Source organism: Pseudophryne corroboree, chromosome 6 (genome assembly GCF_028390025.1).
Source record: "Pseudophryne corroboree isolate aPseCor3 chromosome 6, aPseCor3.hap2, whole genome shotgun sequence".
NCBI lineage: Eukaryota > Metazoa > Chordata > Amphibia > Anura > Myobatrachidae > Pseudophryne > Pseudophryne corroboree.
The window spans coordinates 555455780-555483483 of NC_086449.1; the positions used below are offsets into that span (position 1 = coordinate 555455780).

The window sequence follows — 27704 nt, forward strand, 5'->3', positions numbered from 1 at the left end:
TCAGATTGAAGATGTCAGTGTTGAAGTACACCAGGATGAGGAGGATATGGGTGTTGCTGGCGCTGGGGAGGAAATTGACCAGAAGGATTCTGATGGTGAGGTGGTTTGTTTAAGTCAGGCACCCGGGGAGACACCTGTTGTCCGTGGGAGGAATATGGCCGTTGACATGCCAGGTGAAAATACCAAAAAAATCAGCTCTTCGGTGTGGAGGTATTTCACCAGAAATGCGGACAACAGGTGTCAAGCCGTGTGTTCCCTTTGTCAAGCTGTAATAAGTAGGGGTAAGGACGTTAACCACCTCGGAACATCCTCCCTTATACGTCACCTGCAGCGCATTCATAATAAGTCAGTGACAAGTTCAAAAACTTTGGGTGACAGCGGAAGCAGTCCACTGACCAGTAAATCCCTTCCTCTTGTAACCAAGCTCACGCAAACCACCCCACCAACTCCCTCAGTGTCAATTTCCTCCTTCCCCAGGAATGCCAATAGTCCTGCAGGCAATGTCACTGGCAAGTCTGACGAGTCCTCTCCTGCCTGGGATTCCTCCGATGCATCCTTGCGTGTAACGCCTACTGCTGCTGGCGCTGCTGTTGTTGCCGCTGGGAGTCGATGGTCATCCCAGAGGGGAAGTCGTAAGCCCACTTGTACTACTTCCAGTAAGCAATTGACTGTTCAACAGTCCTTTGCGAGGAAGATGAAATATCACAGCAGTCATCCTACTGCAAAGCGGATAACTGAGGCCTTGGCATCCTGGGTGGTGAGAAACGTGGTTCCGGTATCCATCATTACTGCAGAGCCAACTAGAGACTTGTTGGAGGTACTGTGTCCCCGGTACCAAATACCATCTAGGTTCCATTTCTCTAGGCAGGCGATACCGAAAATGTACACAGACCTCAGAAAAAGAGTCACCAGTGTCCTAAAAAATGCAGTTGTACCCAATGTCCACTTAACCACGGACATGTGGACAAGTGGAGCAGGGCAGGGTCAGGACTATATGACTGTGACAGCCCACTGGGTAGATGTATGGACTCCCGCCGCAAGAACAGCAGCGGCGGCACCAGTAGCAGCATCTCGCAAACGCCAACTCTTTCCTAGGCAGGCTACGCTTTGTATCACCGCTTTCCAGAATACGCACACAGCTGAAAACCTCTTACGGCAACTGAGGAAGATCATCGCGGAATGGCTTACCCCAATTGGACTCTCCTGTGGATTTGTGGCATCGGACAACGCCAGCAATATTGTGTGTGCATTAAATATGGGCAAATTCCAGCACGTCCCATGTTTTGCACATACCTTGAATTTGGTGGTGCAGAATTTTTTAAAAAACGACAGGGGCGTGCAAGAGATGCTGTCGGTGGCCAGAAAAATTGCGGGACACTTTCGGCGTACAGGCACCACGTACAGAAGACTGGAGCACCACCAAAAACTACTGAACCTGCCCTGCCATCATCTGAAGCAAGAAGTGGTAACGAGGTGGAATTCAACCCTCTATATGCTTCAGAGGTTGGAGGAGCAGCAAAAGGCCATTCAAGCCTATACAATTGAGCACGATATAGGAGATGGAATGCACCTGTCTCAAGTGCAGTGGAGAATGATTTCAACGTTGTGCAAGGTTCTGATGCCCTTTGAACTTGCCACACGTGAAGTCAGTTCAGACACTGCCAGCCTGAGTCAGGTCATTCCCCTCATCAGGCTTTTGCAGAAGAAGCTGGAGGCATTGAAGAAGGAGCTAACACGGAGCGATTCCGCTAGGCATGTGGGACTTGTGGATGCAGCCCTTAATTCGCTTAACAAGGATTCACGGGTGGTCAATCTGTTGAAATCAGAGCACTACATTTTGGCCACCGTGCTCGATCCTAGATTTAAAGCCTACCTTGGATCTCTCTTTCCGGCAGACACAGGTCTGCTGGGGTTGAAAGACCTGCTGGTGACAAAATTGTCAAGTCAAGCGGAACGCGACCTGTCAACATCTCCTCCTTCACATTCTCCCGCAACTGGGGGTGCGAGGAAAAGGCTCAGAATTCCGAGCCCACCCGCTGGCGGTGATGCAGGGCAGTCTGGAGCGACTGCTGATGCTGACATCTGGTCCGGACTGAAGGACCTGACAACGATTACGGACATGTCGTCTACTGTCACTGCATATGATTCTCTCAACATTGATAGAATGGTGGAGGATTATATGAGTGACCGCATCCAAGTAGGCACGTCACACAGTCCGTACTTATACTGGCAGGAAAAAGAGGCAATTTGGAGGCCCTTGCACAAACTGGCTTTATTCTACCTAAGTTGCCCTCCCACAAGTGTGTACTCCGAAAGAGTGTTTAGTGCCGCCGCTCACCTTGTCAGCAATCGGCGTACGAGGTTACATCCAGAAAATGTGGAGAAGATGATGTTCATTAAAATGAATTATAATCAATTCCTCCGCGGAGACATTGACCAGCAGCAATTGCCTCCACAAAGTACACAGGGAGCTGAGATGGTGGATTCCAGTGGGGACGAATTGATAATCTGTGAGGAGGGGGATGTACACGGTGATATATCGGAGGGTGAAGATGAGGTGGACATCTTGCCTCTGTAGAGCCAGTTTGTGCAAGGAGAGATTAATTGCTTCTTTTTTGGGGGGGGTCCAAACCAACCCGTCATATCAGTCACAGTCGTGTGGCAGACCCTGTCACTGAAATGATGGGTTGGTTAAAGTGTGCATGTCCTGTTTTGTTTATACAACATAAGGGTGGGTGGGAGGGCCCAAGGATAATTCCATCTTGCACCTCTTTTTTCTTTTCTTTTTCTTTGCATCATGTGCTGATTGGGGAGGGTTTTTTGGAAGGGACATCCTGCGTGACACTGCAGTGCCACTCCTAGATGGGCCCGGTGTTTGTGTCGGCCACTAGGGTCGCTAATCTTACTCACACAGCTACCTCATTGCGCCTCTTTTTTTCTTTGCGTCATGTGCTGTTTGGGGAGGGTTTTTTGGAAGGGACATCCTGCGTGACACTGCAGTGCCACTCCTAGATGTGCCCGGTGTTTGTGTCGGCCACTAGGGTCGCTAATCTTACTCACACAGTCAGCTACCTCATTGCGCCTCTTTTTTTCTTTGCGTCATGTGCTGTTTGGGGAGGGTTTTTTGGAAGGGCCATCCTGCGTGACACTGCAGTGCCACTCCTAGATGGGCCCGGTGTTTGTGTCGGCCACTAGGGTCGCTAATCTTACTCACACAGCTACCTCATTGCGCCTCTTTTTTTCTTTGCGTCATGTGCTGTTTGGGGAGGGTTTTTTGGAAGGGACATCCTGCGTGACACTGCAGTGCCACTCCTAGATGGGCCCGGTGTTTGTGTCGGCCACTAGGGTCGCTTATCTTACTCACACAGCGACCTCGGTGCAAATTTTAGGACTAAAAATAATATTGTGAGGTGTGAGGTATTCAGAATAGACTGAAAATGAGTGTAAATTATGGTTTTTGAGGTTAATAATACTTTGGGATCAAAATGACCCCCAAATTCTATGATTTAAGCTGTTTTTTAGTGTTTTTGGAAAAAAACACCCGAATCCAAAACACACCCGAATCCGACAAAAATAATTCGGTGAGGTTTTGCCAAAACGCGTTCGAACCCAAAACACGGCCGCGGAACCGAACCCAAAACCAAAACACAAAACCCGAAAAATTTCAGGCGCTCATCTCTAGTTACCACCTCTTGCTTCAGATGATGGCAGTGCAGGTACAGGTATTTTTGGTGGTGCTCCAGTCTTCTGTACGCGGTGCCTGAACGCCGAAAGTGGCCCGCAATTCTTCTGGCCACCGACAGCATCTCTTGCACGCCCCTGTCGTTTTTTAAATAATTCTGCACAACCAAATTCAAGGTATGTGCAAAACATGGGACGTGCTGGAATTTGCCCAGATGTAATGCACGCACAATATTGGTGGCGTTGTCCGATGTCACAAATCCCCAGGAGAGTCCAATTGGGGTAAGCCATTCTGCGATGATCTTCCTCAGTTGCCGTGAGAGGTTTTCAGCTGTGTGCCTATTCTGGAAAGCGGTGATGCAAAGCATAGCCTGCCTAGGAACGAGTTGGCATTTGCGAGATGCTGCTACTGGTGCCGCCGCTGCTGTTCTTGCAGCGGGAGGCAATACATCTACCCAGTGGGCTGTCACAGTCATAAAGTCCTGAGTCTGCCCTGCTCCACTTGTCCACATGTCCGTGGTTAAGTCGACATTGGGTACAACTGCATTTTTTAGGACACTGGTGAGTCTTTTTCTGAGGTCTGTGTACATTTTCGGTATCGCCTGCCTAGAGAAATGGAACCTAGATGGTATTTGGTACCGGGGACACAGTACCTCAATCAAGTCTATAGTTGGCTCTGAATTAACGATGGATACCGGAACCACGTTTCTCACCGCCCAGGCTGCCAAGGCCTCAGTTATCCGCTTTGCAGCAGGATGACTGCTGTGATATTTCATCTTCCTCGCAAAGGACTGTTGTACAGTCAATTGCTTACTGGAAGTAGTACAAGTGGTCTTCCGACTTCCCCTCTGGGATGACGATCGACTCCCAGCAGCAACAACAGCAGCGCCAGCAGCAGTAGGCGTTACAATCAAGGATGCATCGGAGGAATCCCAGGCAGGAGAGGACTCGTCAGACTTGCCAGTGACATGGCCTGCAGGATTATTGGCTTTCCTGGGTAAGGAGGAAATTGGCACTGAGGGAGTTGGTGGTGTGGTTTGCAGGAGCTTGGTTACAAGAGGAAGGGATTTACTGGTTAGTGGACTGCTTCCGCTGTCACCCAAAGTTTTTGAACTTGTCATTGACTTATGATGAATGCGCTGCAGGTGACGTATAAGGGAGGATGTTCCAAGGTGGTTAACGTCCTTACCCCTACTTATTACAGCTTGACAAAGGCAACACATGGCTTGACACCTGTTGTCTGCATTTGTGTTGAAATAATTCCACACCGAAGAGCTGATTTTTTTTTGTATTTTGACCAGGCATGTCAATGGCCATATTCGTCCCACGGACAACAGGTGTCTCCTCGGGTGCCTGACTTAAACAAACCACCTCACCATCAGAATCCTCCTGTTGGGAAGGTCAGGCATCGCAACCGACACAATTGGACTCTCCTTGGGGATTTGTGATTTCGAAGAACGCACAGTTCTTTGCTGTGCTTTTGCCAGCTTAAGTCTTTTCTTTTTTCTAGCGAGAGGATGAGTGCTTCCATCCTCATGTGAAGCTGAACCACTAGCCATGAACATAGGCCAGGCCCTCAGCCGTTCCTTGCCACTCCGTGTCGTAAATGGCATATTGGCAAGTTTACGCTTCTCCTCAGACTCTTTTAATTTTGATTTTTGGGTCATTTTACTGAACTTTTGTGTTTTGGATTTTATATGCTCTGTACTATGACATTGGGCATCGGCCTTGGCAGACGACGTTGATGGCATTTCATCGTCTCGGCCATGACTAGTGATAGCAGATTCAGCACGAGGTGGAAGTGGATCTTGATCTTTCCCTATTTTTTTAACCTCCACATTTTTGTTCTCCATATTTTAATGTGTGGAATTATATGTCAGTATCAATAGCAATGGCCTACTACTATTTATACTGCGCACAACTAAAAGGCACCACAGGTATACAATGTAGATGGATGGATAGTATACTTAATGGATGACGAGTGACGACACAGAGGTAGGTACAGCAGTGGCCTACCGTACTGCTATATACAGTATACTGGACCTGGTGGACACTGTCAGCAAACTGCTAAACTAGTCTAAAAAAAAGGCACCACAGGTATACAATGTAGATGGATGGATAGTATACTTAATGGATGACGAGTGACGACACAGAGGTAGGTACAGCAGTGGCCTACCGTACTGCTATATACAGTATAGTGGACCTGGTGGACACTGTCAGCAAACTGCTAAACTAGTCTAAAAAAAAGGCACCACAGGTATACAATGTAGATGGATGGATAGTATACTTAATGGATAAACTATTCTAAAAAAAAGGCACCACAGGTATACAATGTAGATGGATGGATAGTATACTTAATGGATGATGAGTGACGACACAGAGGTAGGTAGAGCAGTGGCCTACCGTACTGCTATATACAGTATAATGGACCTGGTGGACACTGTCAGCAAACTGCTAAACTAGTCTAAAAAAAAGGCACCACAGGTATACAATGTAGATGGATGGATAGTATACTTAATGGATGACGAGTGACGACACAGAGGTAGGTAGAGCAGTGGCCTACCGTACTGCTATATACAGTATAATGGACCTGGTGGACACTGTCAGCAAACTGCTAAATTAGTCTAAAAAAAAGGCACCACAGGTATACAATGTAGATGGATGGATAGTATATTTAATGGATCACGAGTGACGACACAGAGGTAGGTACAGCAGTGGCCTACCGTACTGCTATATACAGTATAATGGACCTGGTGGACACTGTCAGCAAACTGCTAAACTAGTCTAAAAAAAAGGCACCACAGATATACAATGTAGATGGATGGATAGTATACTTAATGGATGACGAGTGACGACACAGAGGTAGGTACAGCAGTGGCCTACCGTACTGCTATATACAGTATAATGGACCTGGTGGACACTGTCAGCAAACTGCTAAACTAGTCTAAAAAAAAGGCACCACAGGTATACAATGTAGATGGATGGATAGTATACTTAATGGATGACGAGTGACGACACAGAGGTAGGTACAGCAGTGGCCTACCGTACTGCTATATATAGTATACTGGACCTGGTGGACACTGTCAGCAAACTGCTAAACTAGTCTAAAAAAAAGGCACCACAGGAGTGTTTTTCAGGCAGACAAACGTATACTGGTGGTCACTGTCAGCAAAACTCTGCACTGTACTCCTGCTATAGCTGCTCCCCAGTCCCCACAATTAAGCAGTTTGAGCACTCAGCACAGATATATCATGCAGCACACTGAGCACAGATATGGTATGGAGCATTTTTTTCAGGCAGAGAACGGATAAAAAACTGGTGGTCACTTATCAGCAAAACTCTGCACTGTACTCCTCCTAACAGCTGCTCCACAATCCTCCCCACAATTATAGTAATAAACAAGCAATCAGATCAACTGTCTTCTACTAGTATTAGTATATAAACGGAGAGGACGCCAGCCACGTCCTCTCCCTATCATCTCAATGCACATGTGAAAATGGCGGCGACGCGCGGCTGCTTATATAGAATCCGAATCTCGTGAGAATCCGACAGCGGGATGATGACGTTCGGGCGCGCTCGGGTTAACCGAGCCATACGGGAGAATCTGAGTATGGCTCGGACCCGTGTAAAAAGTGTGACGTTCGGGGGGGTTCGGTTTCTCGGAAACCGAACACGCTCATCACTATTATATAGTAGGAGGACAGTGCAGAGTTTTGCTGACCAGTGACCAGTGACCACCAGTATTATACGTTCTCTGCCTGAAAAACGCTCCATATCTGACTGTGCTCAGTGTGCTGCAAATATCTGTGCTCAGTGTGCTAATTGCTTTATTGTGGGGACTGGGGACCAGCAGTATTATATAGTAGGAGGACAGTGCAGAGTTTTGCTGACCAGTGACCAGTGACCACCAGTATTATACGTTCTCTGCCTGAAAAATGCTCCATATCTGTGCTGCATTGTAGTATATAGTAGGAGGACAGTGCAGAATTTTGCTGACCACCAGTATAACTATATATATATAGCAGTACGGTACAGTAGTCCACTGCTCTACCTACCTCTGTGCCGTCAAGTATACTATCCATCCATACTTGTGGTGCATTTCAGTTTTGCACAGTTTGCTGACCACTAGTATAACTATATATATAGCAGTACGGTACAGTAGTCCACTGCTCTACCTACCTCTGTGTCGTCAAGTATACTATCCATCCATACCTGTGGTGCATTTCGGTTTTGCACAGTTTGCTGACCACCAGTATATACTATATAGCAGTACGGTACAGAAGGTCACTGCTCTACCTACCTCTGTGTTGTCAAGTAAACTATCCATCCATACCTGTGGTGCATTTCAGTTTTGCACAGTTTGCTGACCACCAGTATATAATATATAGCAGTACGGTACAGTAGGACACTGCTCTACCTACCTCTGTGTCGTCAAGTATACTATCCATCCATACCTGTGGTGCATTTCAGTTTTGCACAGTTTGCTGACCACCAGTATATACTATATAGCAGTACGGTACAGTAGGCCACTGCTCTACCTACCTCTGTGTCGTCAAGTATACGATCCATCCATACCTGTGGTGCATTTCAGTTTTGCACAGTTTGCTGACCACCAGTATATAATATATAGCAGTACGGTACAGTAGGCCACTGCTCTACCTACCTCTGTGTCGTCAAGTATACGATCCATCCATACCTGTGGTGCATTTCAGTTTTGCATAATTTGCTGACCACCAGTATATACTATATAGCAGTACGGTACAGTAGGCCACTGCTCTACCTACCTCTGTGTCGTCAAGTATACGATCCATCCATACCTGTGGTGCATTTCAGTTTTGCACAGTTTTCTGACCACCAGTATATACTATATAGCAGTACGGTACAGTAGGCCACTGCTCTAATTACCTCTGTGTCGTCAAGTATACTGTCCATCCATACCTGTGGTGCATTTCAGTTTTGCACAGTTTGCTGACCACCAGTATATAATATATAGCAGTATGGTACAGTAGGCCACTGCTCTACCTACCTCTGTGTCATCAAGTATACTATCCATCCATACCCATGGTGCATTTCAGTTTTGAACAGTTTGCTGACCACCAGTATATACTATATAGCAGTACGGTACAGTAGGCCACTGCTCTACCTACCTCTGTGTCGTCAAGTATACTATCATCCATACCTGTGGTGCATTTCAGTTTTGCACAGTTTGCTGACCACCAGTATATACTAAATAGCAGTACGGTACAGTAGGCCACTGCTCTACCTACCTCTGTGTCATCAAGTATACTATCCATCCATACCTGTGGTGCATTTCAGTTGTGCGCAGTATATATAGTAGTAGGCCATTGCTATTGATATATTACTGGCATATAATTCCACACATTAAAAAATGGAGAACAAAAATGTGGAGGGTAAAATAGGGAAAGATCAAGATCCACTTCCACCTCGTGCTGAAGCTGCTGCCACTAGTCATGGCCGAGACGATGAAATGCCATCAACGTCGTCTGCCAAGGCCGATGCCCAATGTCATAGTAGAGAGCATGTAAAATCCAAAATAATAAAGCTCAGTAAAATGACCCAAAAATCTAAATCAAAATCGTATGAGGAGAAGCGTAAACTTGCCAATGTGCCATTTACGACACGAAGTGGCAAGGAACGGCTGAGGGCCTGGCCTATGTTCAAGGCTAGTGGTTCAGCTTCACATGATGATGGAAGCACTCATCCTCCTGCTAGAAAACTTTAAAGAGTTAAGATGGCAAAAGCACAGCAAAGCACAGCACAGTTCTGTGCGTTCTTCTAAATCACAAATCCCCAAGGAGAGTCCAATTGTGTCGGTTGCGATGCCTGCACCTCTTTTTTCTTTCCTTTTTCTTTGCATCATGTGCTGTTTGGGGACTATTTTTGGAAGTGCCATCCTGTCTGACACTGCAGTGCCACTCCTAGATGGGCCAGGTGTTTGTGTCGGCCACTTGGGTCGCTTAGCTTAGTCACACAGCTACCTCATTGCGCCTCTTTTTTTTCTTTGCATCATGTGCTGTTTGGGGACTATTTTTTTGAAGTGCCATCCTGTCTGACACTGCAGTGCCACACCTAGATGGGCCTGGTGTTTGTGTCGGCCACTTGTGACGCTTAGCTTAGTCACACAGCGACCTCATTGCGCCTCTTTTTATGTTTGCATCATGTGCTGTTTGGGGACTATTTTTTTGAAGTGCCATCCTGTCTGACACTGCAGTGCCACTCCTAGATGGGCCAGGTGTTTGTGTCGGCCACTTGGGTCGCTTAGCTTAGTCACACAGCTACCTCATTGTGCCTCTTTTTTTCTTTGCATCATGTGCTGTTTGGGGACTATTTTTTTGAAGTGCCATCCTGTCTGACACTGCAGTGCCACTCCTAGATGGGCCAGGTGTTTGTGTCGGCCACTTGGGTCACTTAGCTTAGCCATCCAGCGACCTTGGTGCACCTCTTTTTTTTTCTTTGCATCGTGCTGTTTGGGGACTATTTTTTAAATCTGCCATCCAGTCTGAAATTGCAGTGCCACTCCTAGATGGGCCAGGTGTTTGTTTCGGCCACTTGGGTCGCTTAGCTTAGTCATCCAGCGACCTCGGTGCAAATTTTAGGACTAAAAATAATATTGTGAGGTGTGAGGTGTTCAGAATAGACTGAAAATGAGTGGAAATTATGGTTATTGAGGTTAATAATACTATGGGATCAAAATGACCTCCAAATTCTATGATTTAAGCTGTTTTTGAGGGTTTTTTTGTAAAAAAAACACCCGAATCCAAAACACACCCGAATCCGACAAAAGAATTTCAGGGAGGTTTTGCCAAATTGCGTCCGAATCTAAAACACGGCCGTGGAACCGAATCCAAAACCAAAACACAATACCCGAAAAATTTCCTGTGCACATCACTACCCGGAAGTGACATCAGCGTTCCAGCCTGACATCAGCGTTCCAGCTTGTGGAACGCAAACACGGCGCCTGGAGGCGGTTACACTGATGCACACTCCCCAGTGTGCAATGGTGCATTAAGCCTGCCATTATGTACAATAGATATCTTCTATGACAAATACGATTTGTAATCCTTCTTCCAGTGGAAGACCTTCCCCTCTTCTGATACGTGGCCAGAGGGAGTTTGTTGTTGAAAGGATTCTTGACTCCAAGATGGTTCGGGGTCGGCTGTCATTTTTGGTGCACTGGAAGGGGTATGGCCCGGAGGAGCGGTCGTGGGTGCGCAGTTGTGATCTTCATGCCCCCAGACTGTTACGCTCTTTCTTCTCGCAGTTCCCCGATAAACCCGGTGGTAGGGGTTCTTGACCCCTCGTCAGAGGGGGGGTACTGTTAGGGTCTCCTGCTCTGTGCTGCCACGTCGTCATGGCAACCGGGAGACAAGTGCTAGCAGAGTAACCTGAGCGTAGCTGATACTCCGGTTCGGGTCTTTTGCTGTGCAGTGGTTACAGGCTCTGTGCACGGCAGGGGATCCGGTGCTGGTTTTTGTGCTCACAGTCTGTGAGGTCTGAGTGGGGCGTGGACAGCACCTGCTATATAAACCCTCTTCTCAGGTTAGGCAGATGCTGCTGAATCTTTGTTGGTTAGTCAGTTCCTGAAAGCTAGCTAGTACTGTGTAAACTTTGTATTTGTTGTTGCTTACTGCAAATAGGCCTTGGGTTTTGGTATTACACTCTGCCAATCCAGACCTAGCAGTAAGACTGGAGTCAGTCGTTTAACCTGCTGGGGTTCTTTTGCTACTCTGTGAACCTAGCAGGTTTGCGGCTGTATTCTCAGACTTGCCTGCCAAAATCCTTTCTCACTGTGCAAGGTGTTCAGGTGTCAGTTTAGTGGCAGTAAGCTGAACCAGTGCACTGCAAGTGAGGACTAGGATTGTGGAGACTCTCCTTGTGTTTATTATTCCATATCTAACCAAGGAGTTTACTGCCACACCCGTTGGTAACCCTTTAGGGTTTTGCTGTTGCCCTTAGCAACAGCATTTCGGGTTCTCTACGTATTAAATCACAACATCTCGCTTCTTTCCATCTGAGCATTCCTAATACTAGGGAGACACCCAGTTTCTTAGCCTTTGGGCTTCTCTGTTCACTTTGTGTTTATTTTGTTACCCTATCACCTTCTATGTATGTAATGTCATATTCCCCAGTCTGTCTGTGAGTTCATTTGTTTTGCATCCCTCTCCGTTCAGACACCAGTACATTCCTGCTGGCACTGGTGTGCATAACATATTCAGCAGCCTAATACTCCTGTTGAAATTTTGTGGGAATACGGAGCATACCCCTCAAAATACTTTGCAACAGGTGGTCGATCAGGTGCAGGTCCTGACTCGACAATTTAATGATTTGTCCATTAAAATGCACACCTCGCAGGCCGCTGGCGGAGCTCCCGCAGCAGCAGTGCCTTCAGGGGTTAAGGAGCCGAAAGTAAATCTCCCGGATCGTTTTTCTGGAGATTGCTCGCAGTTCTTTTGTTTCAAGGAGAGCTGCAAGCTATATTTCCAGCTTAGGCCTCAGTCTTCTGGGTCGGAGATTCAGCGGGTGGGCATAGTGATTTCCTTGCTACAAGGAGACCCACAGGTCTGGGCATATGGGTTGCAGCCTGACTGTCCGTCGCTTAAAAGTGTTGATGCTTTTTTTACGGCACTGGGCATGTTGTATGATGACCCTGACAAGACGGCCTCAGCCGAGGCTCAGATTTCGATCCTTAAGCAAGGGCGAAGGCCAGTTGAGGTTTATTGTACGGAGTTTCGGAGGTTGGCCCATGATACCCAGTGGAATGACCCAGCCCTGAGACACCAGTACCGAAGAGGTCTTTCTAACCAGTTAAAAGACCAACTGGTACAATATCCCTTGCCTGATAGCTTGGATCAGCTCATGCAGTTATCCATCCGGGTGGATAGACGGCTGAGAGAGCGCAGGCTTGAAAGGGAGACCGAGGTTTCCTTCTTTCCCAAGGGAACCTCAGAATCTGAGGAATTTTCCGAGGAGCCTATGCAGATTGGGGCTACCCGCTTCTCCTCGCGTGAGAAGACGCGGAGGAGACAGCAGGGGTTATGTTTGTACTGTGGGAATAAAGGTCATGTGGTAGTATCATGCCCAGAAAAGCCGGAAAACTTCAGGGCCTGAGGGTGATGGGAAATATCCTGTCAGGCCAGAAGTCAGAATTTCCCAAGAAGACTTTTATCATTCCGGTGACCTTGAAGATCCTCGGTCAAACTGTCAAGACTGAGGCCTTTGTGGACAGTGGGGCCGACGGGGTTTTTATGGACCGCCAATTCGCCCTGAAACACTCTGTTCCCTTAGTGCCCTTGGCATCGGAGATTGAGATTTGTGGGTTAAACGGGGAACCATTATCCCAGGGTAAAATTACCTCTTGCACTAGCCAGATTTCTTTGTTTATTGGAGCCACACACTCTGAAAAATTGTCCTTTTATGTGACTGTCTGTACTTTTGCCCCATTGGTGTTGGGGTTACCCTGGTTAAGGGCCCACAATCCTCAATTTGACTGGGTCTCTGGGGAGATTCTTAGTTGGGGTACTGATTGTTTCAGGAGTTGCTTGAGCCTTCCAGTCAGGCTTTCGCAGCTAAGTTTGCCAGGATTTCCAGGATGTTATGCAGATTTTGCGGACGTGTTCTCCAAAAGAGTTGCAGAGGTACTACCTCCCCATCGCCCCTATGACTGTGCCATTGATTTGTTGACAAATGCTAAGCTTCCCAAGAGCAGGTTGTACTCCCTGTCACGTCCTGAGACTCAGGCTATGGCAGAGTACATTCAGGAGAACTTGGCTAAGGGATTTATCAGACCTTCACAGTCTCCAGTTGGGTCGGGGTTCTTCTTCGTGGGTAAAAAGGACGGTTCGTTGCGACCCTGCATCTACTTCAGGGAATTGAACCGTATCACGATTAAAAACTCATACCCACTGCCTCTCATTTCGGTCTTGTTTGACCAGCTTCGTACTGCCACCATTTTTTCTAAGATTGACCTACGCGGTGCGTACAATCTAATCCGAATAAGAGAGGGGGATGAATGGAAGACTGCCTTTAATACCCACTCAGGGCATTATGAATATTTGGTGATGCCTTTTGGGCTCTGTAATGCCCCGGCAGTCTTCCAGGACTTCATGAACGATGTGCTCAGGGAATATTTGGATAGATTCTTAGTTGTATACTTAGATGACATCCTAATCTTCTCCCATTCCCTGGAGGAACATCGGAAGCATGTACGCTTAGTCCTCCAGAAACTCAGAGACCACCGGCTTGGGGCGAAGCTGGAGAAGTGCGAATTTGAAGTTCAGCAAATCGCATTTCTAGGATATATTATCTCCCCAGAAGGTTTCCAAATGGAGGGTTCCAAGGTACAGGCAGTCCTGGATAGGGTGCAGCCCACTAGTTTGAAGGCGCTTCAGCGTTTTCTGGGCTTTGCGAATTTTTATAGACGATTTATCGCTGGATTTTCATCTATAGTGGCGCCCTTGGTGGCACTCACTAAGAAAGGGGCGGATGTTGCTCACTGGTCTTGTGAGGCCAAAGCGGCTTTTGCCCGTCTCAAAAGGGCATTTGTCTCGGCCAAGGTGCTGCGACACCCAGATCCAGAGCGTCCTTTTGTGGTGGAGGTGGATGCCTCTGCAATGGGTATTGGGGCAGTGCTCTCTCAGATGGGGGTGTCTGATAATCGCCTTCATCCCTGTGCTTACTTTTCCTGTAAATTTTCGCCTGCCGAGATGAATTATGACGTGGGTAACCGGGAATTGTTGGCTATTAAGGATGCACTCGAGGAGTGGAGACACTGGCTTGAGGGGGCTAAGTTTGTGGTCTCAATTCTCACCGACCATAAGAATTTGGCATATTTAGAGTCAGCGAAGCGCCTTAATGCCAGGCAGGCACGATGGGCTTTGTTTTTTGCTCGCTTTAATTTTTTGATAACATATCGCCCTGGGTCAAAAAACATCAAGGCTGATGCGCTCTCGCAGAGTTTTGCTCCAATCCAGGAGACCACCAAGGAGCCATTGCCCATTGTGTCCCCATCATGTATTTAAGTGGGCATTACCCAGGACCTCTTGTCATTAGTCCTTAGAGTACAGGAGCAGGCTCCTCCAGACCTTCCGGTAGGTCTTTTGTTTGTGCCTCCTAGGTTAAGACAGCGAGTGTTCCTGGAATTCCATGCCAAGAAGTCGGCAGGTCACCCGGGTATTGCCAGAACTCGGGAGTTGCTATCCAGGGCGGTGTGGTGGCCCTCTGTGGCTAGGGATATGGATCAGTGGGTTCGGGCATGTGACATCTGTGCCCGAAATAAGACTCCTAGAGGGGTTCCTGTTGGCCCATTACATCCACTCTCTATTCCATCTAAGCCATGGACCCACATTTCAATGGATTTTGTGGTGGACTTGCCCAAATCCTCGGGGATGACAGCCATCTGGGTTGTCGTTGACAGGTTTTCGAAGATGGCGCACTTCGTTCCATTGGTTGGGCTGCCATCGGCCAGACGCCTGTCTGAATTATTTATGCTGCATGTTGTGCGCCTCCACGGGTTGCCACTTGATGTGGTCTCTGACCGCGGATCCCAGTTTGTGGCCAAATTCTGGAGGGCATTTTGTTCCGATCTCCAGATTTCTGTCAGCTTGTCGTCAGGCTACCATCCGCAGTCTAATGGGCAGACTGAAAGGGTGAACCAGTCCTTGGAGCAGTTCCTCAGGTGTTTTGTCTCCAAGTGTCAGACTGACTGGGTTGCTCATCTGTCCATGGCGGAGTTTGCCTATAACAACGCGGCTCACTCTGCTACAGGGATCTCTCCCTTCCTTTGTGTGTATGGGCATCATCCTAAGGCCAATTCTTTTGACCCCCAGGACTCCACGCCTGGTGGTTCCTCTGTGGTTTCGGTCCTTAGAGGTATTTGGAGGAAAGTGAAGAAAGTCCTTGTGTCTGTGTCATTAGTGACCAAAAGGGTTTTTGATAAGCGGAAAAGACCCTGCAGCTTCAAATTAGGAGACTTCGTCTGGTTGTCTACCAAGAATTTGAAGTTGAGACAGCCATCTCATAAGTTAGGCCCCCGGTTCATCGGTCCTTATAAGATCACTAGGGTTATCAATCCGGTGGCATTTCAGTTAGATCTACCCCGTTCTTTGGGTATCAATAAAACATTTCATTGTTCCCTTTTAAAACGGGCGATTTGTAATCCTTCTTCCAGTAGAAGACCTTCCCCTCTTCTGATACGTGGCCAGAGGGAGTTTGTTGTTGAAAGGATTCTTGACTCCAAGATGGTTCGGGGTCGGCTGTCATTTTTGGTGCACTGGAAGGGGTATGGCCCGGAGGAGCGGTCGTGGGTGCGCAGTTGTGATCTTCATGCCCCCAGACTGTTACGCTCTTTCTTCTCGCAGTTCCCCAATAAACCCGGTGGTAGGGGTTCTTGACCCCTCGTCAGAGGGGGGGGTACTGTTAGGGTCTCCTGCTCTGTGCTGCCACGTCGTCATGGCAACCTGGAGACAAGTGCTAGCGGAGTAACCTGAGCGTAGCTGATACTCCGGTTCGGGTCTTTTGCTGTGCAGTGGTTACAGGCTCTGTGCACGGCAGGGGATCCGGTGCTGGTTTTTGTGCTCACAGTGTGTGAGGTCTGAGTGGGGCGTGGACAGCACCTGCTATATAAACCCTCTTCTCAGGTTAGGCAGATGCTGCTGAATCTTTGTCAGTTAGTCAGTTCCTGAAAGCTAGCTAGTACTGTGTAAACTTTGTATTTGTTGTTGCTTACTGCAAATAGGCCTTGGGTTTTGGTATTACACTCTGCCAATCCAGACCTAGCAGTAAGACTGGAGTCAGTCGTTTAACCTGCTGGGGTTCTTTTGCTACTCTGTGAACCTAGCAGGTTTGCGGCTGTATTCTCAGACTTGCCTGCCAAAATCCTTTCTCACTGTGCAAGGTGTTCAGGTGTCAGTTTAGTGGCAGTAAGCTGAACCAGTGCACTGCAAGTGAGGACTAGGATTGTGGAGACTCTCCTTGTGTCTATTATTCCATCTCTGACCAAGGAGTTTACTGCCACACTCGTTGGTAACCCTTTAGGGTTTTGCTGTTGCCCTTAGCAGCAGCATTTCGGGTTCTCTACGTATTAAATCACAACATCTCGCTTCTTTCCATCTGAGCATTCCTAATACTAGGGAGACACCCAGTTTCTTAGCCTTTGGGCTTCTCTGTTCACTTTGTGTTTATTTTGTTACCCTATCACCTTCTATGTATGTAATGTCATATTCCCCAGTCTGTCTGTGAGTTCATTTGTTTTGCATCCCTCTCCGTTCAGACACCAGTACATTCCTGCTGGCACTGGTGTGCATAACACTATATTTAATACTTTTGTAAAAGCGCTACACGCACCAGCCGGGCACTCCCGGGACTAGAAGTGACGTGTGCTCTCCAGGGTTTGGAGCGCACCGGCCAGCTAGGGTGGGATTGGCACCCTTTCCAGTATTTGACAAGGTAAATACAGGGGCCTGGGAGGCATGGTCCTCTACTCCAGTCCCTTGCTGTTGACATATGTGACTCTGCTACTGCTCTGACTCTGCTGTTGCATCTTGAAAAAGGTCCTGGTTTTGGACCGAAACATTGGTGATACTTGATACTTATGGAACTGTGAGATGAACTTTTCCTTTTTTTTGTTGATTAAATGTTTTTTCTATTATTGTGACTAAGTCTGGAGAGTGCTATCCTTACCACTGCTGTGGGAAACACTGTACTGTACTAAAGGCTCTGATTGGCACCCCAGCAGCTATCTTGGATGGGTGAGAGTGTGGGACTCTACACATATATAATTATTATCATTCCAGAGTACATAACCAAACGAGCAAAGCAGGAAAGAAAAAAATCCAGTCTGTCCTGGGCTTGAACAAGTGCACTGAAATCTGGCTGAATGTCTGAGGTGGCTATGCAAAGGATAGCTGAGAGGTGATCATCAGTGATAGAGGATCTGTGTCTGGATTTGTTGAACTTCATCACTGAGAATGTATGTTCACATGTGTAGGTAGCTCCAAAGAGGACTAGAATTCTCAGAGCATGTCTCCTCATGTGTGGAAAGTTCTCCTCTTTGAGTGAAGAGTAAAACTCAAGCAGTGGGACTGACCTAAAGTGCTCTGTCAGAAGTCTGTCAGACTGCAAGTCAATGAGTTTCATATGAACATCACTGGGTGGATTATCCACACTGCAGGTGAAGGGAGAAGAAACCATGTTCATTTCACTCTCAAGTGTTTTAAAGTCTTGAAATCGCCTTGAAAACTCATCATGCAGTGCTTCTAACATGGATGTGTACCTGTGGAGGTGATCAGCTGATGGTGTGGCTTCCTTTAGTGTTGGCATGTGAGTGAGAATATTGTCCCCCATTTGGCTTGAGAGACACTGCAACTTTCTCATGAAAGCCTTCACTGAGCTGTACATTTCATGCACAAAAAGGCCCTTGCATTGCAGTTTGACATTCAGTTCGTTCATCTGAGCAGTCACATCTACAGCATAACCAAGGTCTACCAGCCAGTCTGCTTCTGAAAGCTGAGGGATGTCATTTCCCTTCTTCACACAGAACTCCAAGATCTCCTCTCTCAGGTCCCAGAAAACTTTCAGCACTTTTCCCAGGCTGAGCCACCTGGCAGATGTGTGGTAGCTGATGTCACGATATTCAGTTTCAATTTCATCCAAAACTGCAACAAACTGTCTGTGATTCAGTGCTCTTGCTCTGATGAAGTTAACTGTTTTAGTTACAACATCAACAACATGGTTCATTTTTAATACTGACTTACACAACACTTCCTGATGTATAATACAATGCAAAAATGTTAATTTCTGCTCAGTGTTCATTTCTGTCACTTTATCCTGCAGTCTCTTCAAAAATCCAACATTTTTCCCCCGTCAGATTTGGATAACCATCTGTTGTCACACCTACAAGTTTGTCCCATTTCAGTCCCAACTTGTCCAAACATGCATTTACCTCCGTTAAGAAATCACTCACTGTTGTTATCCTTTTCATTGACTGCATGGCTGCCAGCTCCTCCGTTATTTTAAAGTCTGCAGTGATCCCACGTAAGAAGATGAGTAGCTGGGCAGTGTCACGTACATCGCAGCTCTCATCCAGAGCCAGGGTAAAACAGTCAAAGTTAACCGTTCTGTTCTTCAGCTGAAACTCCATATTTCCAGAGATGTCCTCAACCCTTCTCGTTACAGTGCGCCGGGAGAGGGGGATGTTCTCAAATGTGCCCTTTTTCTTTGGGCATATTAGCGCAGCAGAGTCCACCAAACACTCCTTAATAAACTCTCCGTCAGAAAACGGTTTACTTTTTCTAGCTATTTTATGAGATATGACATAACTTGTCTTGCTAGCTGTATCTCTGGATGCGCTAAGTTTTGTAAAAAGCGTTCGTTGAGATTGCAGCTTGGATAGCAAAGCCTCAGACTCCTTTGCGCGCTCTTGGTCAGATAAGTTCTTATATTTATCCTCGTGTTTGGTCACGTAGTGGCGATTCAGATTGTAATCCTTAAACACAGCGACTTGTGTACCACAAACTTAGCACACAGCTTTACCCTTGATTTCTGTATTGAATATTTAGCAGTCCATGTCTTGTTGAAACGCTGCATTTGGAATCAACTTTTCTATACCCCAGTGGCCTCAGATCCTAATCCTCTGGCTGACTTGATCTGCTCACTTCCTGGGAGGAGCACAATACCCCAGTGGTGCTCACGTCCTGGGCGGCGCACAATACCCCACACACGCATTAATGATAAATCCATCTTGCAGGGAGCCTGTGGGCGGAGAGCCTACGCGGGCCAGACAGGGATTGACAAAGGGCCGTAATGTGGCCCGCGGGTTGTACTTTGCCCAGGTCTGGAGTATAAGATAGTGTAAGTAAGAGAAGGAAAGGCACATGAGGGGAGAAGGCTCTGCTCTTGCGAGCTTATACTCTAACTATATATATATATATTTATATATATAGCAACGTTTAAGGTAAGCGGCACTCACAGGACTTCCAGCAACAATATAAGGCATACGCTGTACACCATGTACCTGTCAACGTTTCAGATTTAATAGATAAATCTTTCATCAGGACAAGATACAATACAAAAATCATCTTAGCGCGGCAGCGGAGGTCGGATCACAGTTTTTGTATTGTATCTGGGGGGTCATTCTGAGTTAATCGCATGCTGCCAATTTTCGCAGCGCAGCGATCAGGTAAAAAAATGGCAAAACTGTGCATGCGTATGCACCGCAATGTGCACGTGCGTCGTATGGGTACAAACAGCATCATTGCTGTGCACTGCTTCTAGCGACGATTCCATTCGCAAAGCCGAACGCCAGGAGTTTGACAGGAAGAGGGCGTTTATGGGTGTCAACTGATCGCTTTCTGACCATTTTCTGGGAGTGGTAGGGAAAGCGCAGGCGTGTCCAGGCATTTGCAGGGCGGGTATCTGACGTCAATTCCGGGACCTCCGTCACTGGAATCATCACACAGGATAAGTAACTACAGGGCTGGTCTTGTTTTGCTCAAAATGTTTTTGTTCCGCTCGGCTGCACATGCGATCACACACTTGCAAAGCAAAAATACACTTCCCCGTGGGCGGCGACTATGCGTTTGCACGGCTGCTAAAAGTAGCTAGCGAGCGAACAACTCGGAATGAAGGTCCTCCTTGTCCTGACGAAAGTTTTATCTATTAAATCTGAAACGCTGACAGCTACATGGTGTACTGTTACTGGAAGTCCTGTGAGTTCTTACCTCAAACTTTGCTACATAGGCCCTCATTCCGAGTTGTTCGCTCGCAAGCTGCTTTTAGCAGCTTTGCACATGCTAAGCCGCCGCCTACTGGGAGTGAATCTTAGCTTATCAAAATTGCGAACGAAAGATTCGCAATATTGCGAAAAGACTTCTCTGTGCAGTTTCTGAGTAGCTCGAGACTTACTCTTCCAGTGCGATCAGTTCAGTGCTTGTCGTTCCTGGTTTGACGTCACAAACACACCCAGCGTTCGCCCAGACACTCCTCCGTTTCTCCAGCCACTCCCGCGTTTTCCCAGAAACGGTAGCGTTTTTTCACACACTCCCATAAAATGGCCAGTTTCCGCCCAGAAACACCCACTTCCTGTCAATCACACTACGATCACCAGAACGAAGAAAAAACCTCGTAATGCCGTGAGTAAAATTCCTAACTGCATAGCAAATTTACTTGGCGCAGTCGCAGTGCGAACATTGCGCATGCGCATTAGCGACTAATCGCTCCGTTGCGAGAAAAAAATAACGAGCGAACAACTCGGAATGACCCCCATAGATCACTGTTACACGTGATTTTAAGAGGGCACCGAGGCATGCTACCGATCGAGAGGGATTGAGTGCAGACACACTTTGCATATATATATATATACTGACCTGACTCCAGCAGTAACAGGCAGGTAAAGTCCCAGTGAAAGTGTATATCACAGGCAGGCTGCAGACAAATAAGTCCAGAGTACAAAGTTCAGGCAGAGAGCAACACCAGACATAGGCACATCAGAAAGGTCAGTATTCATGAACATCCAGGAACATCATAGAAATGTCAGTGGGGGTAATTCCAAGTTGATCATAGCAGGACATTTTTTAGCAACTGGGCAAAACCATGTGCACTGCAGTTGGAGGCAGATATAACATTTGCAGAGAGAGTTAGATTTCGGTGTGGTGTGTTCAATCTGCAATCTAAATTGCAGTGTAAAAATAAAGCAGCAAGTATTTACCCTGAACAGAAACAAAATAACCCACCCAAATCTAACTCTCTCTGCACATGTTACATCTGCCTCCCCTGCAGTGCACATGGTTTTGCCCAACTGCTAAAAAATTTCCTGCTGCGATCAACTTGGAATTACCCCCAGTATCTTCAGAGGCAGATACCAAGAATGGAACAGGAATGAAAGGATCAGCAATGCACAGGAAGGAGAGCAGTTAAGTACCTCCACCACAGATGCCACTAATCAGGATGATTTACTCTTAGCACTCAGGTCAATAGTCCAGAACAGTAAGGGCTAATTCCCAGAAGCAGCCACTACTGGTGCACACCAGTACTACACAGGTCAAACAGAACAGAGTCCTAACACTATCAGTCTTTAGGATGCACAATCCTGGCCACTGAGCCACACTTTTCACTCCTCTAGCCAGATAGTAGGGACTGAGCTTAATATTTTAACATGTTTGCTGGTTGCAGAAGTAGCAAAATCTTCCTCAGGGTTTCTCAGTCCCCTTGTGGTCAAGTTGCTGCCCTATGTCCTTGTTGATAGGGCTCTAGTGTCCGATTATGGCTTCTTCCAGTGAGTATAAATCCAAAGTGATTCAAGCTCCACCAATAACAGTCTTCCCTTTTGGAATTGGTACATCGGCCAATCATAATATAATCTTATATTAAAGACCACAAGCGAAGAACTGGCTAGTACAGAGAAAAAATGTCGGGAACAATTCCCAGGAGAAGAGTTGTGGAAGGACCGGAAGTCATAATGACAGAAAACTTCTCACTGCAGCAGTGTATTGAGGATATTGGCTGTCATTGAGAGGAAATCTGAGGACTTGGAACCAAAGAGCACCTGTGGTGGTGTAAAGAAAAGGGCTATATGAAGGCACCAACTACAGCCACTCCAAATGGGGTTAGGCACATGGGCACAAAGTCCTTGAAGTGATTAAGGGCACTAGACCCTAGTGTATCCAGGAGCACCTGGCCCCACCCTCACCAGATAGAAGCCATTCGGCATTAGGCATACTGTAGGTGATTTGGAAAACCTTAGCCCAGGTTCCCATGAATGGAATAGATTTCAGTAGGCCTTGTATTCTTTCTGAGAATAGCCTGTTCCTACATTAGTAGGTTACCAATCTATCAAGCTAGATGCAGATTTAAGAGTGCATGGTGGATAGAAACTGAGCATTAGGTGATTACCAGCTTTACCTCTAGGTGGATTACCTTGTAAGCTAAATATACATATTGTTTTTCAAATAAACACAATTTAATTTTCAGTCAGTCACCAGCCCAGAAAAATATGAATAATAATAGACTTCTGTCTCTAGATGGCGACATTGCTGCACAGTGGTTAAACAGCATACTCTACTGCTCAATTTGGCAGATAATACTTTTATAGATTATAATGCATTTACTGTCGACTTTTCTTATATGATTTTGTCTGGATACCTTTTATATTTCAAGAACTATTCTAATTGCAGGGTAATATGTCAGTATTTATCAGTGCAAATTTTAGTAATTTATTATTATAAATGAAAGAGAAGAAAACAATAGTATAATTACATCCTTAGCAAGACAAGAGTAGGCAAAACAACTCAACAGACTTGACAATTTTACAGTTGAATGCCCTGCTTCAATGTTTGTAAATACTGATTTCACATTTCACAGCAACAAAAATCTAGCATAAATATGTATTTGACCCAAAATAATTGGGACTTTTGCAGTTTAAAAATGTCATTACTTAAAATAATTTCAAAGCTTTTTGTGCCAGAAAATATGCTACCTCAGACACTATGTCTTGAACAGCACTGTGGCACAGTGGTTCCATTGCTGAGTGGAGTTTGTATGTTCTCCATGTGTCTACGTGGGTTTTCTTCCAGGTGCGCAGGTTTCCTCCCACAATTCAAAAGCATTCTGGTAGGATAATTGGATTCTGACATAAATTTGAATAGTTTATATACATTTGTACTGACTGCTCCTGGAACCGGTTTCTGTATTAAAAATTAACTATTTTGTGCCTGTGCTCTTGTGTCTAAGGGAATTAGAGAAAAGTGTGAAAGCCCTAATGAGGCAGAGACCAATGTGCATCCAAATAGTCTTTATACAGTACTGCGCACAATGGAGGCACAATACAATTAATCAACAATAATAACTGAACCACCTTTTAGACTTATATGACACAGGCCAAACTGTTAAAATCGGAGTCCTACTTGCTGTATAATGATAAGTACACCTAAAAATGAATACTAAAGAAATAATTTGTTTTCAGTCGAAATCATGTTGACAAATAAATGGATTAAAAAAATCTTTGAAAATAATTAAGGACTTTGTTTTGTTCAGTGGGAATAAATATCAACTAAAACCATCATCATTCCCTGTTAAAACAGCAAAATGTGAAAAGGCGAAGTGGTGTGAATACCTTTTATAGCCATCGTTGTCCAGGTACGCCTACTGCTGCCTAGTCTCCAACAAAATTGCTACAAATAGTGTGTGTGAAGTGGTTTAAAATGTACATAGCCTTTATTAATGTTATAATATTATGTTTCTCTTGTCACTCACAAGCCTAAGGGAATCAGTATGTAATACCAATGCCCACTAGTATACCGACAGCGGTATTCCGGCTACCAGGATGCCGGCAGCGGGGTGAGCGCTATTAAGCACCTTAAGGGCTTAATAGCCCATAAGGGAGTAAAGTTTGTGGTGCACGGAATCCCGGTATTCCAGCACTGGCATTGTAACGCAGTGCGTCGTCATTGTGTTCGCTGGGATCCGGTGCAGCGTTTTTTCACCGCTTCTCAGATATTTTGTCATCATTACTAGATACAGTATAATCATTTAAATAGTGATATTTCTAAAGATTATGTTTTCACTGTGTAGATAGTTTATGATATATCCCCTATGCTGCTAGTTGCCTTTATGCACCTAGCGGGTTGAGGGCAGTGCTATAGCAGGGCACCGAGCAGCAGACAGTCGGGCACATCCTAAGGACATGCTTAGTTGGCTTTTGGTGGCTCTTTAAACAGCAGAGGGTTGTTCCAGGTACCCCACAAGTCAAATATAGGTTCCACTGGGGCAAATATATATGTCACTTCGCCTTTTGTACTGGTGGTGGCACTACTTGAACACACTGTTTGAAGAGTGGTAAATGTTTTGCGTAATCTGCTCTTTCTCAGTTTCTCAATCACAGTCTTTCCAATTGAATAGTGTTCTTCAGGGTTATAGCTCTTTAGCTTGCTACATACTAGGGGTCTATTCATGAAGCAATGAAAAGTGTGGAGAAGTGAGTCAGTGGAGCAGTTGCCCATGGCAACCAATCAGCTGCTACTTATAATTTTATAGAATGCACTTCTAAATGTCACCTCAACACTGATTGGCTTCCATTGGCAACTTCTCCACTGGCTGACTTCTCCATACTTTTCACTGCTTCATGAATAGACCCCCTGGACTAATGAACTAGCTAGGGACGACCTATAATGGAAAGAACTAATAGAATACCCTGCATACAGCTCCGCCTGTGATACAGGGGCTTTGTTATGAACCTTTTACTCCCTGATTTTCATAAGGTAAGTTCTGCATAAATATCTTACATTTAAGTAGCAGAGCTATATAACAGTAGATTACGCAGATATCTCCTGTGTTAAAGTCACCTTACGCTGGATACTGCTCTCCCAGTCCTGTATGGAAACGGCAGTCTTCTCTAATTTATGAAGCTTCCAAAATCTTAGCTACAGTAAGGTGGAGTTAGAGGCTCTTTCCTATCAAACAAGCCATGGGAGTGCAAAGAGATCCCCCCTCTCCTGATGATTCCCTTTCAGTACGCCTGCACAGTAGCACTGCCTGGACAGACTCTGGCAGTGTAATCTTTTGCTGCTGTGAACAGTGATAAAAGAACAGGGGTAAAAACATTCTTATCGGACTAGCTGCATAAAAATAATGGTAAATAACCTGATACTACTAGCAGTTATACATTTAAGGGATTAGTTATCGGGACAAGTTTCCAAACAGTGTTGTATAGACTCCATAAACTAAAATGCCTGTGTTTCAGATGGTATCCGGACTCCAGGTCAACTCCAAAAAGGTTGACACACCTTAGGTCGACACCAATTGGTTGACACACCTTAGGTCGACATGGACGAATGGTCGACATGGACGAAAGGTCGACATCAACAATGTCGACGTGGAAAAAGGTCGACATCAGTTTAAAAACATTTTTTAGAACTTTTGCATACTTTATGATCCACGTGGACTTTGAGTGGGAACGGTAATCAGTGCCAAGCGCAGCGGTAGTGGAGCGAGTCACTTTGCCCAAAGCATGGCGAGCAAAGCGAGCCATGCGAGGGGACACGGTGCACTAATTGGGGTTCCCGGTCACTCTACGAAGAAAACAACACCAAAAAAAACACATAAAAAACTCATGTCGACCTTTTTCCATGTCGACATTGTTCATGTCGACCTTTTGTCCATGCGATCTCAGCATAGGAGCTGAGAAGTGGTCTGTGGTCACCACCTGCAGAACAACTCCTTTATTGGGGGTGTCTTGCTGATTGCCTATAATTTCCACCTGTTGTCTATCCATTAGCACAACAGCATGTGAAATTGATTGTCAATCAGTGTTGCTTCCTAATTGGACAGTTTGATTTCACAGAAGTGTGATTGACTTGGAGTTACATTGTGTTGTTTAAGTGTTCCCTTTATTTTTTTGAGCAGTGTATTTAAACAGAACTATTTTATAGAATACATGATCACAAGACACATCAAGAGCTACTTGATATCTGCCAATGCACTGTCGTTTTAGTGTATCAATACATAGTATTAATGTCTAGTGCTTGATATGTTGACATATTTGTTGAAATGATTTCCCTTAATGCTACCTTTGTAATCATTATAATTACACACATTTAAAATGGATTTTAAATAAGTTAATTGTTAATTTATTAAGCAGAGTAAAGAAAAGATTCATTGAATATAACTAAGAGATACATGAAAAAATTCACTGAATATACAGTAACTAAGAGAGACATACTGTACAGTAATGAATAGTGCTATATGTAATCACCACAGTCTCAATGTCTCTCATTGGCATGATTAATATAAAACATAAATAAAGCTAAAACATGCAGTGTTCCAAAGACCAGAAAGTGAGGGTGCATCCTTAATGCGCTTGGCAGACAAATTGGAGCACTTACAGTATAGAAGTAAACATTGGATTACCCCACAATATAACATTTCAATTAAATCTTCAGCTTTGTTAATCTTCTAACAGATATTGTTACAATGATCTGGTCCTATCATCTAATAACCTGCCCAATTTGGTGTCATCTGAAATCCTGTATAGTTATTGTAATAAATGAATTCAGCAGTAGCCGAAATTACTTTTATTCTTTATTTATAGAACACCACAATGGGTCTGCAGTGGCTTGCAAAGTGCATAACAGATACCGTGCAAACATAACAAGGCAAAGGGGCTGATTCCAAGTCGCATGTGGCCATGTCTGTGTCTTTTGCCTCAGGTGGTCTGCATCTGTATGCTACTGCGGTGACCCATTTTGTGAATACTGAGACGCCCACTTGCAGCATCTATGCAAATCCATATTGGTGCATCTATATGCCCACTAGGGATGTTACTGCGCATGTGCAACACACTGTGTACAGTGGTACAGTGCTGCAATATGTGTGGGTACCTACTACCGCTGATGTCACCACTGCAGTATGGGATTACCATGACTGTTACTACTGTCTGTTACCGCTGTCACTGTCTTGTTGCTGTTACTCAAAAAACTGTAAGCCTTGTTAAAGAACACTGTGTGACATACACTCCATTTAGCAATTCTGCTGGTGCCTATTGTTAACCTCCTAGGTTCTACACCAATAGGACATAACAAGTTGTGGGCACAGACACCACATATGCCACAATACCCTGCCTGTGAAGTAATCAGTGAAGTCCTGCATTTGATCAGAAAACAGAAGGCACACTATAGCAGCACTAGCAGCCAGCAAGAGCTTATTTAGAGAACTGTAGGGGTCATCAGACCCGATCGCATGCTAGCTTGTTTTGCAGCAGTGCGATCGGGTCTGAACTGCGCATGCGTATGCTCTGCAATGCGCAGGCGCATGGGCCGGTGGCAACGGGGATCGCCGGACAGCGACGTATTTAACAAAGAAAGCGATCGCACAGGCGATCGCAAGAAGATTGACAGGAAGAGGCCATTCGTGGGTGTCAACTGACCGTTTCTAGGGAGTGTCCGGAAAAACGCAGGCGTGCCCAGCTGTTTGGAGGGATGATTCCTGACGTCAGCTCCTGACCGAATTATCGCAGC

The 27704-nt window shown here is 45.8% G+C and overlaps 1 long non-coding RNA gene across 4 annotated transcripts in view; it reads right to left on the reverse strand.

Annotated features, from left to right (window-relative positions):
• LOC134935447 (uncharacterized) overlaps positions 1–27704 on the reverse strand; it is a 257143-nt gene that overhangs the window by 87548 nt on the left and 141891 nt on the right. For 2 of the 4 annotated variants that reach the window (XR_010180148.1, XR_010180147.1), the window contains exon 3: positions 25035–25257. The exons of the other annotated variants lie outside the window; for them this stretch is intronic. This is a non-coding gene — a long non-coding RNA (uncharacterized LOC134935447). The remainder of the gene's footprint in view (positions 1–25034; positions 25258–27704) is intronic. 4 annotated transcript variants of the gene reach the window in all.